Genomic DNA, 18,859 nt, shown 5'->3' on the forward strand with positions numbered 1-18,859 from the left:
AGATACTCGCAGTTGAGTGTGTGTGTGTTTGTGTGTGTGTCTCAAAGCTGAGTTCAGAAGCCAGGAATGGAAATAAAAATATTATATTGTTAGTGTCTTTTGATTTATGTTTTAATATTTCGGGGTTTATTTAGTTTATTTGGACATTGTGTAAATGACTGCAAGATTTTGGTTACTTAGGATATGTTGTGTCTGCTCCAAAGTTATATATGCCTCTTTTTCAATAGCCTTGTCGAATGTCGCATCTTCATTTTTTATATTCTTCGGATCAGTGATCCAACCTCTAAAGGTTCCAACCTTGTTTTGCCTCTTTTGAAAGACCATGTATTTCTTCTGGCTTCTTGAGGTGTTGCATGTGGATGTTAGTGGCTCTAACTCTGCTTGACCATCTAATAGGTGCTAGTTTTCTCCTTTAATTGGCTCCTATTATTTGATAGTCAAATATAATACAGTTAATATATAATATTATTAGATCATATTTGTGGGTCTAACAGCCTAGATCTTATGCTCTAATATTACAGCCAGTTACAACTTGGTGGATCTTGATTTTAGTGGTCGGTTGTTGGTTTTATGTTGTAAATGTCCAGATAAAATCACCTTCGTTCTTCCGTGGTTCAGATATAATATGAAGCTATTTATAAGTAGTACCCATATGAATGCAAATAAAACTACTTTTCGAAATTTACTTTAATCGATCGATTTACATGATCGACAGAAAGCTGGAAAAGTCCGGAGTATATATTGTGAAGTACTGTTCTATTAATAGAACCTTATTTGACGCTCAGAAACATTAAACTCTTACTGGAATGATATGCGTGTTGTTTTGTTTCAAGGCCTGAATCGAGCGGGATTCTCTGCATAGACCTTAAACTTTACATATACCCACAGGAAAAGTCTAACGGTGTGGTATCACTAGGGATGCAAACGATGTATCGATGTTTTCGTCAAAAAGCATCGATGTTAGCCATCGATGTCTCGATTCTAAAAACATCGATGCATCACGATGTCACTTTCAACGATGTTTTATGTCGATGTTTTATATAAAAATTTTACTTCACAACTTCACACTTTTTCGGGTATTAACCCGAAACCCTCTATTTGGATACGCTTTATTACATTGGAATTAGATTTTTGTAAAATACGGAAAATTCGTTAAGGGAATGTGCGCTTGGAACTACTTCTGGCGTAGGCTACTGCGTTTGATCAGAGATTCAAATTACTTCATTTTAAAGATGCTAGGGCAAAAGGAAATACTTTTTTTTTGTTTCATAGAAAATTAATCACGCTGATACAACGGAATCTTCGGATGAGTGTGAAACAGAGTACTACTTTGATGTTTGGAACCAGAATAAACATTTAGACCACCAAAAGGTAAAATGTAAGCTGTCAAATTTATCTACAATTACAGGGACGAAAGGTTGAGGAGAAACTGTATCTCGGCTGTTACCCCTACCAATCATAAGCCAATAGAGTTTGGGTTGACATGAATACTGTGTTTCCGGAGTTGTATAAATAAGCTTATTAATATTTACACATTGTAGCCTCTTCAGTGCCGAGTAAACGACTGTTTTCTAAACCCAGGGCAACTATCACGCAGAAGTAAAATCGAAAAGAAATGACAGTGAAAAAATTTTCCATATCGTTGTTTTGAAATTCTGTTATTTATTGAGAAAAAACTTTAACAGCATCAACTTAAGGCGTACTACATTTCATTTATTTATGCTTCTGCTTCTGTATCCCTTAGCTTTTCACACTAAATTTAAAATAAGTTAAAAAGTTCAAAAATACATCGATGTTTTATTGGCCGATGTTTTTGGGCCATTTTGGGTTTTGAAGAATCATCGATACATCGAACTATCGATGTTTAATTTTACGATGTTTGCATCCCTAGGTACCACACGATATTGGTAGCCAATCGACTGGCTCAAATCGTGAAATTTTCTGCTCACCGAAGTGTTCTCTCAATAGATCCATTGATTGATGTGATGTGTAGGAAGTGGCGCCGTCCTATTGAAACCAAATGTCTCCGAGATCACGAGCTTTAATTTCAGGCATCAAATAGTCGGCTTTCATGATGCGATAACGGTCGCTATTGACGGTTACGTTCTCACCGACATCATTTTGGAAGAAATATGGACCAATGATTCCACCGAAATTTTAAATGAAATTATTTGAATAGTAACAATGGAATCCATTAATCTGCGGCTGTGTTTAAATGTGCATTTTATATTACTATAGCAATGGTTCGTTTTAGGAGTCTCACTTGCGAATTTTATAGCTCAGAACTATTCAGTATAAAACCTACAAAAAATATATATCTAAAATGTAATGACGTTATTGACCTAAAAATATCGGAGCCATAAGAGTTCTGCCGAAGTAAAAGTTATAACTTTATATACGTAATGCCCACATGAGTCTCTTCATCAACCATTGTTGCATTGCTTTAATTACGATTTGCCTAAGTTGAATAAAAAGTTACATTATACAGACCAGAAACACAGTACAACTTTCAGAATGCCAAACAAATGGGCATCAATATGGACTGTCACATAATTATGTTCATTCTTAGTTAAGAAATCAGTGACTCGCTTATTGCTGTTCTTATTTTTTATTTTGTGAGATTGACAGTGCCAAGCGCCACTGTCATAACACTGTGGTACAAAGTTGATAAAAAGTGAAGAATAAATTTCATGTAAATAAAATAGCTCTCACCATAAGTTTAGTATGAATATATCTAGTCTAGGTGAGGTAATATAAAATTAAGGCTGCTGTCTTTTCCATTCACAGACCTCAAATGGTAACGGGACATTTTTTTGGTAAACACAGGACACTGTGAAATTGGATTATCTACCCAAATAATTGGATACTTTCCATTATCTCAAGAGCTTTCAGAAATTTTTTCCTTAAAAAGCTTTCGTAAAAACTATAAAAGCTCCAACTAGCTAATTTTTACTTCTTCGGGTGCTATTAGAATTTTTTTCTCAAAAAGCTTTCTTAAAAACTAAAAAGTGCCAACTAGCTAAGTAATTAGCTAATTTTTACTTCTTCAGGTATTATCATTTTTTCCTTGAAAAGCTCTAAAAGCTCCAAAAATTGTTCACTAACTACTGCTTTTTGAAGAAAAACCGAATAATCTTCCTAAAAAAGCTCTAAATTCTCCGAAAATTGTTCACCAACTAACCACAGTGCCTCACAGTCCGCGAAACGCTCTCATCAAAATTTGACAGCAACGGACAATTAAATAGCGGGCCATCATTACGTTCTAGCGGTGCAAGTCTATTAATTTCATTTGTGACAAAAGTGACCGTCATGCGACAGTAGCTCGATTCAAACACAGACACACCGCGCTCTATATGTGTGAGTGTGTGTGCTTGCAATTAGAAGTGTATAAAAAGTGTTTGTTTGCAACGAGTGCGCTAACTAAGCGATGCCATCAAACTAACGGTGTAGGTGTTTGCAGACAAAAAAGCGGCAACAACAACAACAACCATGAGCGAAAGAAATGCGCTTAACAGTAGTAGCGGCACTGAGATTCGCCTACTGACCGCTGTCTGCGGTTCGCTGCGACTTTTTAGCCAAGCGCCGCCAGCTAAAGACGCCCACTTTGGCCCGCATGCGCAGACGAAAGAAATGCGGATACTCGAGCGCGATTGTACCTACATATAACAATTTACTGTTACTTTTTGAGTTTTTTGTTTTTATTGTAATTTTTCATTTTATTTATTGTTTGCTGCCTGTCTTTGCCGGCTAAGAGCTACTAACTTCTAGCTACCGGCTGACACGAGCTAATTAATAGCGCGCGCCAAAATGCACCACAAAATGTTGCACAGCCGACAATCGCGCATTCACTCATCATTGCTCAATCGTTTGCTATCCGCTTCTATTTTGCTATATTTTTGGAACTGTTCTTCAACTGTCTCTGTACTCACCTGTACAACCCTCTTCTTCCTCTAACCCTCGACGGTCATTCGTCAGCCACCACTTTTGTCTATCATTAATGCGATGGTGTTGTCATTGCAGTCGTGAGTGATGTTTGTTGTAGTTGTTGTCTGCTTTTTTTTGGTTTTTCTTGTCTGGTTATTTATGCCTGAGTTGTTACCGCTTTGATTGACAGGAAATTATTATTGGTTTCATTACTTTTTACCGTAATCTGGGATAGTAAATTTGCTTTGTTTTTAGTTGAAAATATTTGCTGTTGTTGTTGTTATTTTTGTTTATATGCGCATTTTTAAGATTATATATTTTGTTGCATATTACACAAAAATCTTCAAGCTTACATAAGCTCCCGAGCCTTTCGTGTGACCAAGGAGCGAAGACATTTTTGTTATTGTTTTTTGTTTTTTATTTTGCTATTCGTTTTGAGAGCTGTGTGTGTTGTTCTGCAATCCGAACGCTGTATGCCAAGTGACGATCAGTTAATTGTGAAGAAAATAAATGTAGGTCAGTTGGAGAAGGGCAATCGTTTTAGACGAACGACTTTAATGACAATCACTCACCAATACTGGTACAGAGACGTGATTACTCGACTCCAGTTGATGAATACGACTCATAATATGTACATACATATGAATACAATTTCTATTTGTCAACCACGTAAAATAAAATAAATTCTTTGTATAATTATGTAAGATTTAATTAAGGTAATTCATTAAAATTTGCAGAAAAATAGAATTATGCAAAATTTAATAGTTAGTATTATTGTAATCAATACAATATTGCTTTAGGGTGTATCAAAAATTATTCAATTTATAGATTACTGCAGACTAGTATTTCTTGTAAGGAATAAATCTTTTTGCGCTCTCAAAGATTGGCATTTATAATATTCATTACATTTAGATTACTTGGCATTACGATTATTGTATTTGTAATTAGTAGACTCCCAGATATACTAGATTACTATGTATAATTAGAGCCATGAAATTGCTTGATTGTAATTCGAGTAATTTAATTGTAATTTCTAAAATTACTGATTACTCTTTTTGTAATGTATTTTTTATGGTAATAATTCTAGTAAGTTATGATTACTATATGTGTAATCAGTATTTTTAAGCATTACAACTACTGCCATCATTATAAAGAACTGTGTCAGTGTAAGTAATTTGAATGTAATTAAGGATCTGACGATTACCATTAATGTAATTATATGTAATGTAATGAACATGCATGTTTAGCTTGTCTATAATTCTAATTGTAATTGAGATGTAAAGCAAATTTTAATTCCCCAGTTATAATTAATACGTGTAGTTTGCAATTACAGAAATGGTAATTAAAATGTAATGGTTCTTGAAAATGTAATTTAAGTTCGTTTTGTATAAACAAATTAATAACTTTTTTACTATTTTTACTTGAACTCCCCTAATGCATATTAAAATAAATCTCTTTTAATCTACAAATTTTAATCATATTTCAGTAATTAAATATGTGATTTTGTAACGACGTACACAAAGCTGACAAAATTATTACGAAACATCAATTTTGTCTTAATTAATTCTAATATATTTATTGAAGATTAACTCACTATGGTAATATGCCTAATTGAATTATTACACACCTGAATGACCTATCAGGTCGCCATTTTTTGAGTAACTTCTGGACATTTTAAATATTTTTGCTAAAGATAAATTTGTAAATTGAATGCTGTAGCAATTAGTAAATTTCAATATGACTTTTATGTTACGTAATAGTTTTGTAATTTTGAATAATAATATTTTATTGGCTAAAAAACATAATTGTATTGTAATTAAACTGTATGACTTTAATTTATTATTATTGATGTAGAATTTCAATATTTATTTGAAATAATTTGTTTTTGTCAATAAAAATAATTACTTTACTTAGTCATTCTGAGCTCAGCCATCTTTATGTAATATAAACCTTCTGTAACTTAGTTTCTGGCAATAATTAAATTTCCGAATACAGATGTTAAGAGTAGTTGAATCTAAAGCAAGAAATCTAAATATATATATATATGGGTCGAATATATTACAATGAAGGTCTAATATTTAAAATACAAAATATGAAATTACATATTCATAAGTATAACTCCACTTCGTTCATATTATTATTCATATTATGAATTATTAATTCACATTTGTATTTTCATTTATTTATATTGTTCTAATTTATTTTAAAACCATTATTTAAGTTATACTTCTTATACGACTTCGGAAAAGGTTGCGATACTTGTTTAACGTTAAATAATTATCGCAACCTATAGCGTTGAACAATGAACGCGAGAGAGAGAGTGAATGAGAGTAAATCAGAGAACTTAAAGCACTTGCGATGCTTATGCTATTTGAGCAATTCTTGTTTTTGTAGAACTATGTTTACATTTTTGGTTGGTGACATATTCACATGTGTACGCACATGTATGATTGTATGCTTGTGCATTATTTTTCTTTCGTTTCTGTTTGATTTCTGCGAATTCTCAACTATTTTGTGTGACTTTTGGTTGAAATACTCTGCGTTGGCCGTTGGAAAGTAAAGACTATGCTTAACAGGATCATTTCTGTAGTCAGCCTTCATTTACTTTCTTTGCAAGTCGAAAGTATTAGCACCCGCGATGAGGAGGTATATCGTTTTTTCTGGCAGCATGAGGTTTTTTGAACTTCACTTCTAATTTTATCTTGTGGCATATTAGAAATGATGTTTCTTCGATGATCGCTCGGTTACAACGGATAAAACGACTTCGGAGTGGTGATTTTAATGAATAAATTCCAAGGTTTTATACAAATAATTATATATAATAATGCAGTCGGTAAGTACAGTAGGGTAATTCACAATCTGGTGCAAATGGTCTTGCATACATATTTGCAATTGCAAATTTGCTGTATATTTTGTTATTGTAAAAGCAACAATATGCCTCGCTCATTTAAGAAAGTGTTGGGTTGGAACATTAAATAAGAATGGGTTGAATGTATTATGCCATAGATAAATATTATAGATATCAATCCGTCAGAACCCAGAAATTATAATTGATTTGGGCTTTGCTTTATAAAATGTAAATTTAAGAAAGTGTTGGTCACTCCACCATATTTTTATCCTTTCCCTCTCACTAGTTTTCTTTCAAAACAAATGATATGCATTTCTTGGAATATCACTAAGTATAACTTCTTCCTCGCGTAGGGACTTTTATTCTTTTATCCTCGCAGTCATACTTATACTCGTATTAATACTCATAATCGTACTTATTACCACTACTTATACGCAAATGAATATAAATACTCACTTGACTATACTCATAACTCATAGTGGTGTTCAAACTCGTTTTCATATTTATACTTATACTTGATGTGTTTTTGATTTTTTACCTATAGCCATTCATATTTATATTCATTATACTGAGGTACTCGTATTCATATTTTTTTTCAGTTTCACGTTTGTAAATAAAATATAATAATATAATAAATTCATGTTCATTTTGATATTCTTACCAATACTCATACTCATCATGAAGTCATCTAAAATATTATTTTCCATCAGTCGTAGTTGTTTGAGTTGGACATTCATTTCCCCTTATTTATCTATATTACCTTAACTGAATATTCCTATTATTAACGAAAAAGTTGTTTATCCGAATATCCACAGCAATTATTGATCTAAAATATAATTTAATACTCTTCATATCCACCGACTATACAAGTGTTTAACTATTTCAGAAGATTCAGTAAAAAAATATTTTTTTTTTTTAATATTACTAGAGAATAATAAACTGATTAAGTAGAAATAATTAATGACTATTGAAAAATTAATTGATTTAAAAATATTTGTTCAAAGAACGAGGTAAATGTGACCATATTTTCTTTTTAGAAATAAAACTTTAAACTAAATCCTCGATTATTAAATTTTATTGTCATCCATAGTTTATATAGATACTGGTTAAACATATAAAAATAATGTTTAAACCCAATTATGGGTGATTAAAAATGAATTTAATGAACTTTCATAATTGAAACCTAAATTACCGTTATAAATAAATGACAAACTGTTAAATGTCAAAACAGCTGGCATCTGCTACACTTTTATCATGCTGTACTCTAATTTTCCATCGGAAAGAAAATAATGTCTCTGTTGCCTTTCCTTTTTTGAACTATTTACCTGAAGAATTGAAATTTTAACGAGAAAATTAATGTGAATATTTCGAAAGTACCAAAAAAAAGTAGCCAAAAAGCACAGCACAACGAATGCTCACACCAATTTCGAGGCGAAACAATAATAACTAAATCAGAGCAGCGCCAATTGCATTAATGGAACTAATTGCATGCAAAAGGCAACAAAATGCAGAAGAAAGAGCAGCAGCAGCTTCTTCACTGCCAAATTGGAAGAAGCGCATTTGAAGTTGTAGAATGCAAAATGCAAAAAAAAATCTAAATTGAAACGTCAAACGAAGCGCGCAAACTGGGCGCATGCTGTTGCTGCCGCTGCTTCCTTTCACCTCCTTTACGTGATTCTATGCGGCAAGTGGATCTGCATACTTACATGAGTATCTGTGTGCGTGTGTGTTTTTGCGTATGCATAACGGCTGTCACCGGGCGCAATGCGGTCCCATGCGCTCCCGCCTGGCAAGTGGCCGCGTCCAATGGGAAATCATTGACGTTCTGCTGGCTGAACACTACAATACGAGTAATAATAGCGACAGCTAAATCAAAAGCACAAACAGGCTGTAAAATATGCAATATTTACATACAAACAACGTTCGTACATATGTGTACGCTAAATAGCCGAACGCGCGACCGTTGTGCGGCATTTGCGCATGCGCGGCGGCGTGGCGGCGTGCGAGCAGGAGCTTACACACGACTGCCACTACTGGCCTACATAAGTCATGCGCAATTTTGACTCCATTAAAGAAGGCGGAACGCCGCCGCCGTGACGCAGAGTCGCCTGACAAAAATGAAATACAGCACAACAACAACAACACCGACAAACAAACAAACATATGTAGGTGCGCATATGTGCGGGCGTTTATGCGCAGCTTGCTTTGGAGAATTCCATCGAGCTCCGAGCTTTACAGCGCACGCGTTCGATAGCGGTATGACTTGACCGCCGCGCTACCTGTTCTTCCATCGTTGGCCGGTAGCGCCGGGGACGTTTTGTAGGCGTCTTTAGCTCAGTCACTGGAGTGTGGCAATGCCGCGCATCAACGTATGCTTATGTCTGGTCAAGCTGCGGCTTGTACGTACGCTCGTATACCGGTCGAAGCGGCATCGGGACGCATAGATGAACAGCGAGCAGTATTTGTGTAGTGCAACAGACGGATGAGCAGTGCATATCGCTTACCGGTGCCTCTGTCTGTATGCGCCGCAATCAATGTTCCAACAGAGTGACTTAATAAATCGCTTGCGAATAGAGGAGAATGTCAGAAGCGCATGCGGGTCGTTCGTCTGGTCGAATGCCGCAGCTGGTTGGTGTAATTTGAATGCATGACTGCTTGGCTGTTTGTTTACCCGATTATTTGGGTCGTCCAGTGCATCTGGTCCGATGCTTTGGTGCAACGATCTGCCGATTGGTGTGCAAAGAATGAATGGAGACTAGGCATAGAATTCTTTAGTATATACGCAGAAATCAGGTTTTTTAAATACTCAACACTTAATTTAAATATTAATAATTACTCAAAATCTGTTATTGAGAATCGATTCAGACTTTAGACTTATTCATTGATTTATTTTTTTAAATTTATTTTCATTAATTTAATTTTATAGTCTATAATATATAATCCTTAACCTTTAATTTTCAATTTATATTCTAAAAATTCTTGATTTATTTACTCCGACACATTAATATACATCCCATACTCAGAGTATTATGATATCTATACTCATACTTCTATTCTTATTTATAAGTACGATGGTATTCCTCGTATTCCTCGTATTCCTTTTCTTATTATTTTTCATCTACATACTCATACTTTCATTCATATTCATATTCATACTCATACTCATACTTATACTGGTACTCATACTCATACCTGTACTTATACTCATATTCATATTTTCATTTCATTCATAAAACTCAAATATTAGTTGCCTTCCATCATTCTGTCATCAGTGATCGGTTTCTGCCGTTGGCGCCCCCTCAATACCACCGCAATAAAAGCAAAAAATATAAAAATCACTCAAAACAAACTAGAAGCCTTTCTCGCGGCGCAGCCTTGGTCTTCTGCCTTATTATTGATTGTAGTGAAATGTATGCGGTCCACTAACTGCCGCTGACCTACTGAACTGGTCTGCGCTGACAACATTAGCGTGCAAGCAAACAGTATCGCCGCAATGTCGCGTCGCGATTCATCGCCATCGCCGTCACCACTAACTTAACCACCACTTTTGTTGTTGTTACTGTCTTTGATTGGTGGCAACAGTCAACATTTTGACATTGAAGGCTCCAACCGATAGTTTCATCAATGTCGCCTGCGCTGAGGTTGCCATCGTTGCATTCAAAGTCCGGCTTGCCGCTGTAATCTTGATTGTTATTGTTGCTGTTCACATTTTGCATGTCAACAGTGGCAGCAAGCGCTGCAGCAACAACATGCAGCAAGTTGACATGTTGTTGTTGCTGTAAGTAGCCGTTCTTTTCGTACTGCCATGCCTTCTATGCAGATATTTCTATAATGAATTTGCCTTATACCATTTTTGTTGTTTTTAGCCATGTCGTTGACTGCGTGGGAATTCGTGACCGAGACACGAATCGTAATCTTCTGCCAACAAACAAGACGAATTAGTTACCATTGTTGAGGTAATCGTCATTTGTTGGTTTTGTTATTGTTGTTGCAAACTTCCTGTTGTACTTGTTCTCGCCATGGTACGTGGAATGAAAAATTTGCATAGGCAGCGGTGGTTGTTGTGATTTTTGTTCTTATTGTTGTTGTATGCGAGTAGGCTTTTTACCCTTGTCAACTGTAATTTTCGTTATTGTTGTTGTACATCGTACTGTTCCATAAAAGTAGTTTGTTGTTGATTATCTTTGGTTTCTGCATAGAGTTATTCTAGATTTATTACACCACAAAAATTTTAATTTTATATTTTAAAATTTAGATTTAATTTAATTTTAAATATAGATTTAGATTTGAGGTTTTAGATTTTAGATTTTAGATTTTAGATTTTAGATTTTAGATTTTAGTTTTTAGATTTTAGATTAAAGGCTTAAGTTTAAAGATAAAAAAATAAAGATTAAAGACTAAAGAATAAAGATTAAAAATTAAAAATTGAAAATTAAAGATTAATAATTAAAGATTAAAGATTGAATATTAAAGATTCAAGATTTTAGATTTTAGATTTTGGATTTTAGATTTTAGATTAAAGACTTAAGTTTAAAGATTAAAAAACAAAGATTAAAGACTAAAGAATAAAGATTAAAAATTAAAAATTGAAAATTAAAGATTAATAATTAAAGATTAAAGATTGAATATTAAAGATTCAAGATTTTAGATTTTAGATTAAAGACTTAAGATTAAAGACTAAAGAATAAAGATTAAAAATTGAAAATTAAAGATTAAAGATTAATAATTAAAGATTGAATATTAGAGATTTTAGAATTTAGATTTTAGATTAAAGACTTAAAATTAAAGATTAAATAATAAAGATTAAAGACTAAAGAATAAGGATTAAAAAATTAAAATTAAAGATTAAAGATTAATAATTAAAGATTGAATATTAAAGATTCAAGATTTTAGATTTTTGATTAAAGACTTAAGATTAAATAATAAAGATTAAAGACTAACGAATAAAGATTAAAGATTAAAAATTGAAAATTAAAGATTAAAGATTAATAAATAAAGATTAAAGATTGAATATTAAAGATTTTAGATTTTAGATTTTAGATTTTAGATTTAAGATTTAAGATTTAAGATTTAAGATTTAAGATTTAAGATTTAAGATTTTAGATGTTAGATTTTAGATTTTAGATTAAAGACTAAAGATTAAAGACTAAATAATAAAGAATAAAGATTAAAAACTAAAGAATAAAGATTAAAGATTAAAAATTGAAAATTGAAAATTAAAGATTAAAGATTAATAATTAAAGATTGAATATTAAAGATTAAAGATTTTTGATTTTAGATTTTAGATTTTAGCTTTTAGATTTTAGATTTTAGGTTTTAGATTTTAGATTTTAGATTTTAGATTTTAGATTTTAGATTTTAGATTTTAGATTTAAGACTAAAGATTAAAGACTAAATAATAAAGAATAAAGATTAAAAATTAAGGATTAAAGATTAAAGATAAAATATTTAAGATAAAATATTAAAAATTCAATACAAATAAAATATATCAGATATGAAATATTTCTCTCAGTGTATCGCCAACATTCGCTCCCCCAGCTATACACCAACGAGTGACGAGCTGAACTCACCGATTTCGTCACTATGCCAAGTATTTGCAACTGCAAACTGCAATTATTGTTGTTGCCTTGCGCTGTTGCAACTTAATTTTATGCTATTTTCGGTTGCAACAAACAACTCACTGACTCAGTGAGCCACAGACGCTGCTGTCATGGCAGTGATAAGACACTACATACATCTGCTCATCCGTTCAGTCGGAGGCAGTTGAGTTGGAGGTGTAACAGCAGTTAATGCTGTAAAAGGCGACGGGTGGGTGTAGATGGCTTGTCACACGCTGCATTTGATGTGCGCTTGATTAAAGCGTCAGTTTGCCAATGTGTGTGTGTGTGGGTGTTTGCATACTTAATATGAGCTGGGTTGCACATTACGTGATACCATAAATCGCGTTAACGAGTTGAAGGCGGTAAAAGAAAGAAAAGTGCTGTTTGTTGCTGTTGAGAGGCAGACAGATGTGAGGCAGCTGGTTGGCAAATGTGGCATGGAAGATGGCGCTGCAGATGTTAAGTAATGGTGCGTTGGATGTACTTACTACTTTTGTTCTTTGCTTTGCTGGAACAAATTTAAATTTCTTGTTTTTGTATGAAATTCGTCTTATCTAACTGCTCCCAAGACGCTAAGAAGCTTCTTACAAGCGTTTGTACGCACATGATTTGTGGAGTGTTATTTTATAGTTAGTTCTAGTTCTTCGCACTAACACATTTAGATTGAGTTTTGTAAAGTAGGAGTACACGAACGCTGATACTTATCAGTTGGCGCAGCGCCGAGTTCGTTGCTTAAGTCTTTTGTTTTTTTCGCATTTTTCAATTTACATGCAGTTCTTTGCGATTACAATTCTGTTCACGCTTTTTGTCGCTCACTGACAGTTGAATTTGCTTACTTACACGCTTACACGCATAGCAGAGCTTGTTGCTTAACATACATAAATAAATGTAACGCTTTAGAATATCAACGCAGTAGAGCAATCTCAAACATTATTGTACCCAGTGTATAACGCAGCAAATGACTTCAGTTTTAGTTTTCTTTTTCTTTTAATTTTAATTTTAATTTTAATTTTAATTTTAATTTTAATTTTAATTTTAATTTTAATTTTAATTTTAATTTTAATATTTAAGTTTTAATTTTAATTTTAATTTTAATTTTTATTTTAATTTTAATTTTAATTTTAATTTTAATTTTAATTTTAATTTTAATTTTAATTTTAATTTTAATTTTAATTTTAATTTTAATTTTAATTTTAATTTTAATTTTAATTTTAATTTTAATTTTAATTTTAATTTTAATTTTAATTTTAATTTTAATTTTAATTTTAATTTTAATTTTAATTTTAATTTTAATTTTAATTTTAATTTTAATTTTAATTTTAATTTTAATTTTAATTTTAATTTTAATTTTAATTTTAATTTTAATTTTAATTTCAATTTTAATTTTAATTTTAATTTTAATTTTAATTTTAATTTTAATTTTAAATTTAATTTTAATTTTAATTTTAAATTTAATTTTAATTTTAATTTTAATTTTAATTTTAATTTTAATTTTAAATTTAATTTTAATATTAATTTTAATATTAATTTTAATTTTAATTTTAACTTTATCTTTAACCTAGAATTCAACCCCTGGGTATAATTTCTTCACAACTGTAACTTCCTTTCATTGTTGTGTTGTTATCTCATTTGGTAACTTGCGCATTTTGTGAGTAAAATTTATAATTTATTTCGCATTTGTATGCTAACTCCCTAAGTGGCACTTTAACGCCGCATTCCTCTTTATCTATCGCAAGAACACGGGAGTAGAATGTAAGGAATATGCAACTGCAGCACTGGAATGAGAATAAGCAAGCGCTTTGTCATGCTCTTTGAATGCAAATTTCGCTGCTTAAATCACCGCTGAGACAATGTAAGAAATTCTGAAGCCTGCTTATGCACTCTTGAAATTTAATTTGAAATTTTTAGGTTAGCAACATAAAAGCTAATTGTTTATTAGCAGACAGTGACGGGAAATTTGCAAACAATTGGCAATTATTGTTGTTGTTGGATTTTAAGTAGTTGCATACAATGTCTGCAGTGCTGTAGAAGTTCTAGGAGTTGTAAAAGAAATAAAAGAAAATATATAAATAAAATAAAGATTAATTGTAGGCTTTTTGAAAGTCTAATTTATCGTCGTAGATACAATTGCAGTTGCATCCGGGAACAGCTTTGGTTATAAAATACGGTAGACGACACTCTTTGGCTTACAATTGGTTCTTCGTGATATTTTTCATTAAATATTTAGTTGGATATTTTAACTTTTTCTTTCTCAAAAATCGAGTTAAAATTCTGAATACTTCTCAAAAAACTTTAGATGTTCGCTTCTCTCTCTCTTACTCACTCTATATCTTACTAGCTCTTCTTCTCTCTCTTTATATATATGTATATATATCTCTCTCACTCACTCTATCGTTCTCTCTCTCTCTCTCTTTGTTTCCATTTCTCTCAATAATTCCAATAATTAAAATTCAATACTTCTAATTAACAATTAAAAATCAGTTCCCACCATAAGTCATCTTCTCAATAATAAAAGCCAATAAATTATCTTCCTTTTCTCACTTTTCCTCCATTACCAATATATACTTTCATACAATATATATTTACCGTTAATTCCATATAAAAATATTTTCAGTTCCTATTTTCCTCAAGTGTATGCTTCTTTTTGTTGTATAATTGCATTAGCCGTACTTTTACCAGACACCTACCGTCGCGGTGGCGGCGGCGCAATCGCTAGCGCTTACTTTCCCAAGTCCACACTAAAAACGAAAGGATGTCGAATGCTAGGAAGCCGTTTAAATGCATAATCAAAGTGTTTTCGCTTGTCATTGAACTCAAGGGCATTTTATAATTTTTATTTAAAATAAAAAATTGTTTCCTTTTATAGCAAATGTGTTAAAGAATGGTTTTGATATTTTCACTGTTTATTTAGGTTGATATGTTGACGGAAATTTCGATAAAAAATATGTTGTGTTACTTTCTATCTTCCAAATTTCCGTGACATCATAAAGATCTATTAGCTATAACCTACGCTAATAAATTTAACTGTAAATAATAATTACAATAAATCTGTCGGAAATCAAAGGACAACAATCGAATTTGGTTGGATTTTCTTTATTGTAAATGAAATAATGGCTGGAAAAGAAGATTGCAATAAAATGGTTTGTTAACCGATAAATGAGTATAATTTTTAGATCTAATTGATATAATTAAAATATTTTTACGTTTTTGTAAAAACTGCATCGAATTTGTCACTGAATTCCCTGCTGCATACAGCACTCGTGTACATAGCTGGAAGGTGTATGGCTGCGAAAACTGCTATCATGCTGAAAGGGGCAGGGTACTCTAGTATCCTCGGGCGCTTCAATTTCATCCCGAGACTACTGGACTACCATCATGTCGACGAGCCCTGCCCTGGGTCTCTTCTCTGCTCTTATACCTTCAAGAGAGGGTTGGGTGGGTAGGAGTCGCGGGAGGAGACGTGCGTTAAGCTTGTTTTCGGGTGGGTCGAAGCTAGCGGGGAAGGTTTGGGGAGGAGTTTATTGTCGGGAACTTCTCATCAGCCTCAGCTTTAGGCTTCCGGACTACTGTAGCGTGTTTCAAGCGGAAGTGGCTGTCATAAAGGTTGAAAGTGCCGATCCACTCTGATAGTAGAGCGGCGATATTAGCCTTAAGCTCAATGACTGTGGTGCCAGTCCTCGCTAGTTGCATCGGAATACTTCGCAATCATACTAGTTTCGGTGCCTGGCCACAGTGGAATTGCTGATGATCCAACTAGGCTAGGCACTTCGGCCTCACTTACAGTGGATTGGGAACAAGTAGGAGCGCCGCTGTCCTCTTACAACTTGCTTCTGGATGAATGAATCTCAGCTGAACTGAACAGGCACTGGGCAATCACTACACCCGGTTCTGTCGCAAGATCATTCTGGCCCAAAGTGAATCGCAATAGGTCAAGGGAACTATTTGCTCTAAGCAAGATCAGTCTTTCTCAAGTTATAGGAGTTCTAACTGGGCATTGTCCATAGTGATTCACGCGGTAAAATTAAAAATTTTCCCTGATGCTAGCTGCAGAAGCTGCTTAGAAGAAGATGAGGTAGAATCCTTCCAGCATTTTCTTTTGGAATGGATGTCACTTTTTTGGGCACCCCCGCAAATTAGAGGATATAGAAGTTAAAAACCTCTGCAAATTTGTGGTAGGTTCTAAGCGCTTTGTCGATTCATAAAACAATTGAGAGGGTTGAATTTTATGGCATCACAAAGAACTGCTCTTGATAGTCTAAGTGTGTTTCCCTTTTTTAGGAAACAGCCTTCGTACCTAACCATAACCTATCATTATTGTTAAGGCTTTTTCTACTTGAAATGTGATAAGTTAAGCATTTGTATTAATTTTTCGATTATCTTCGCTTCAGTGCATCTGAAAATTTGTCGCAAGTTGACATCACAATGCTAAAAGTGTAAGAGTAACACCTTTTCGGGCATAGCATTCAATTAAGGAATTTTATATAACACTGTGAATGCTTAGTGATCACAAAATATTTCGCCATGATAGCTATTTACTTTTAATTTGGCACTCGAGTGGAGAATGTGGAAATAAGAGTAACAGAAATGTCAGCTTAAAATTCGTGAAATTCAATTAAAATATCGGCCAAAAGACAACAATTTATTCTGCTCTAATTCGTTGTATGAATGCATTTGAATATTTTGAATTTAATTTTAAATTTTTGACAAATTATTGAACTCTGTTGTAACAAGTTGAACTCTCGGATGCAGTAAAGGCAAATTTTTTTTAATGAAAACCTTAATGTAAAAATCTTCACTTCACAGTGTTCCATAAAAAAAAAATAATAGAAAACACATTTATTACAAATGAATATCGATTCTAGAATTAAGGCGTTTCTTCTTTGAGTTAATTAATCATGCCACTTGCAACAAAGTGTTGCTTTTGAGACATGCACTTATTTCATAATTATATTTTTTATTGTCTTCTGCTTTCCACATTTTCCACTTTCTTCAACTCATTACGTAATAACATTACCTCAAGCGTCCTTTGTGTTATTATGTTTGCATGCATCGCTGCGTTCATGCGTACCTTCAATGGCACCGGCTTCACTCTACGCCTCTAAGGTGACTGCATTCCCCCGCAGCCCGCCTCTGGGGCTTCCTATTATTCTTCTTCAAATTAGAGTTTTCAAATTAATGTCCGCTGTTTAACTTTGATTTCAGCCGCATTTTATCGATTCGTGACATTCGAATGTTGTTTTATAGTTTCTTATGACTGATTGTCGACTTCCTCATGCGAGTTAATATGGCCCTTCAGCGAATTTTTGAAGGGCATTTACGCTTTGAAGTTGGGTTTTTAACTTATTCATTGAGAAAATGCCGCAGTGATTTTTTTAATTTTTTTCTTAAGTTCAAAAAACGTTAAATTGGTGAATGAAAGTTCCGAAATCTGTCAAAAAATATATGCATATTTTTCTTTTCTACCCGAAATCGTTCCTAAGGGATTATTTGTGTTAAATTAAAGAATTTTGTTTTCTGCAAAATCATAGATATCTACTAACCGCCTGGAATGAGGATATACCTCACTGGAGAGCTTACAAATTTTCTCTTATTTTTCGATAATTTTCTTTGCTTTTATAATCACAAATATAGCAATTCTTCCCAATTTTTTCAGTTTTTTTTTTAAGTTTTATTTATTATATTATTTATTTAATTAATATGGACTCAATTACATTAATTTGTTTTGTATTTTTTTCAGGGAAAATACATTTCACGCAGTTTTATATTGCCTGGAATTATAACGAATTTCAATGTGATCCCAACCTAAAACATCGAACCACACTGATATCAACTTTACAATTTCTATCTAAACCGGTAAGTCATAATCATAAGCAGTTTATTGAAATTCCTTTACAAATTACTTTCTTTATCCATTGATGATTTTTTTATCAAATTAACGGCATTCTACTTTGATAGGACATATTTTTACCGAATTATTTCCAAGAAGAGTAAAAAATAAAATACTGGGTTATTAATCACATGGTAAACATACATACCTGTTAGACAGAATGAAACAGCCTTTTAATCAGTGATCTTAGGATTATTACTTATTTCCATAAACATATAAAATTTATTATTTTATCAAATACTACGAGCATTCTTTATCCTATTTTCCATTATCGCCATATTTATATTCATAGTATATTATGTGAAGCATTTCGATTTTAAACTAATCTCATGAGAGAACCAAATACCACGCCCTAGTACAAGTTCATTACATTACTATCTCAGTTAGACTATATTTGCAAATACTTCCGTGCTAGAACGCAACTCACAATGAATAGGTTAATCGATAGTGGTAATCTTTGAATTTTTCGGCTAATACTATATTTAGAAACATATTTTATAAAGATACTAGCAGACGTTTTTGTGGCTAAGGTATACATTAAATTAGTAAATTTTTCAATATAGTAAAACAAATCTTACGCATAAAGAAGAAAACGTTATA

General features: G+C 32.6%; 1 non-coding gene across 1 annotated transcript; it reads left to right on the forward strand.

Moving 5' to 3' along the window:
• The first annotated feature begins 6,483 nt into the window (after positions 1–6,483).
• LOC128920028 (small nucleolar RNA U3) lies at positions 6,484–6,698 on the forward strand. Its single transcript, XR_008470152.1, has one exon. It is a non-coding gene; the product is annotated as a small nucleolar RNA U3 (small nucleolar RNA).
• The last annotated feature ends 12,161 nt before the right edge of the window (positions 6,699–18,859 follow it).

This window comes from Zeugodacus cucurbitae, chromosome 2, assembly GCF_028554725.1.
Source record: "Zeugodacus cucurbitae isolate PBARC_wt_2022May chromosome 2, idZeuCucr1.2, whole genome shotgun sequence".
Lineage (NCBI taxonomy): Eukaryota > Metazoa > Arthropoda > Insecta > Diptera > Tephritidae > Zeugodacus > Zeugodacus cucurbitae.